Source organism: Penaeus vannamei, chromosome 43 (genome assembly GCF_042767895.1).
Source record: "Penaeus vannamei isolate JL-2024 chromosome 43, ASM4276789v1, whole genome shotgun sequence".
Lineage (NCBI taxonomy): Eukaryota > Metazoa > Arthropoda > Malacostraca > Decapoda > Penaeidae > Penaeus > Penaeus vannamei.
In genome coordinates this window covers 21,671,099-21,673,287 of record NC_091591.1, presented here as the reverse complement: position 1 = coordinate 21,673,287, position 2,189 = coordinate 21,671,099, and positions in this window count along the sequence as shown.

Here is a 2,189-nt window from a genome sequence, read left to right as displayed (position 1 = left end):
TTGGGAAGAGGGGGTAGGGAGGGAGGGAGGGAGGGATAGGGAGGGGGTGGGGAGGGTGAGGGTTAAGGATAGAGGGAAGGTAGTAATGGACTGAGGGAGGATAGAAAGGGCGTGTGGGCGTGGAGAGGGACGGGAGGGACGGGAGGGAGGGATAGGGTGACGTGAGAACATAGCCCACCCTTCCCATACTTACCCAAATACGGATGGGGAGAGAGAGAGAGAGAGAGATAAGAAAGAAGAAAAGAGAAGAGAGAGTAAGATAAATAGGTAGATATATAGAGAGAATAGAGAGAAAAAGAGAGAGAAGGGAAGAGAAAAGAAGAGATAGATAGATAGATAGATAGATAGAGAGAGAGAGAGAGAGAGATGGGGGGTGGGGGAAAGAGGAGTATGGAGGAGAGGGTTAAGGGAGAAAGAGAGGGAGAAGGGGGGGGGAGGAGGAGGAGGAGGGCAGTAATTATGTAAACAAACCACAAAAACAAGAGATTTCTGTCTCAGTGGCCGCGTACTCGAGCGATCACCCTGTTTACTCAAAGATAAATGTAGTTTTTTTTTCTTATTCATTTCTCAAAATAAGGGGCTGTTTTCAACGCAAATAAGCGAGTGCCGGTAAAAAATCGTGTCCTAGATAAGCGAACTGAAAGTCAGTTATGTATCATAATAAAAAAAAAAACATTTCTTTAAAGTCTGATCTGTTTGTGAATGTTGTTCGAGATATTTTGTGGCAGTTTGTTTGCTATTTTGACTTAATTGTTGTATAGATATTGGCTTGTTTTTGTTTATTAATGTTTTTTAACTGGAGGAGTTAGAAAACTACCGATAAGGTTGATAAGAAAATGATATAGTGATGATAGGAATATTAACGTTAATTATAACAGATGCAATCATAATGTTACAACGGCAATAAAAGTGGTAATATATATTACTGATAAGATAAGCGATAAATCTAAACAAGCAAAGGTAATAGTTCATTAAACATGGGGTGGGTAGCAACAAACAAACAAACGAACAAAGAACATAATAACCCGTCACCCCCCCCCCCCCAAAAAAAAAAAGCGATCCTAGCATATTTCTTGTTCCTCTCCTGTCCCCCTTCTCTTCTCCCCCTCAGCATCTCTCCCCATCTAGCTCATTCCCCACTCATCCACCCCCCCTCGACAGTCTCCCCACTTTTCTGACCTCCACTCCCCTACTCCTCTCCTATCCACCCCCCAACCTCTTCCCTCAACCCATCACCTTCCCACACTACTTACCGACTCCCTCCCTCTACCCTATCCACCCCGCTCCAACAAATCCTCTTCCCCATCTCTCTTTTCTCCCCCACCTTCCCGCTAAGTACCCCCACATCCCCTTCTCTGCTTCCCTACACCCTCCTCTCCGTCCCCCCCCTCCCCATTTCCCAGCCATGCCCTCTCTAAATTCCTTCCTTACACTCCCCCGTTTTCTCTCCCCTCCCTTCCCTTCTCCCTCTACATACACCCCCCCTCCACTCTCCCCCTCCTTCCCCCTCCCCCCCTCCCTCTCCTTCCTCTCCTCCTGAATCCTCGGACATCCATTAAAGATTCAGAGCGTGGGAAACAACACAGGGCCCGTGTAAACAGCGGACCTTAATGCTCATTGATCCACTTAAGGCATTACCCAACGACTTTTCCGGCTTCCTTGGCTGACCACAACCCGGCCGAACGCTCTTGCAGGAGCTGGTGAATGCGGCTTTATTTCTTAAGGATAGATAAATGTAACTTTATAACATGTAACTTTATATATATATATATATATATATATATATATATATATATATATATATATATATATATATATATATATATATATATATATATATATATATATATATACGGACACAAAAATGGAACACGCACACATACCCATAATCACACGCATAATAACAATATAGAAGAGAAAATCAAGAGAAAAAGCAGAATAAGGATGAAAAGACGAAAATTAAGAAATAAAAAGAAAAGAAAAAGGAAGAAAAAAAAGCCTAGGGAATACGATCACCTTTCGCCTATCGCAAAAAAAAAAAGAAAAGAAAAAGAACAAAAAAAAAATTGCTTAGGGAGTACGATCACCTTTCGCCTATCGCTCTGACGCTTAATTCTCAGCCTAAAAAGTCTACGGCTGATACTCTTTGAAGCTACAACCGTGTTTTCCTTCGCTACATGTATTGTAAT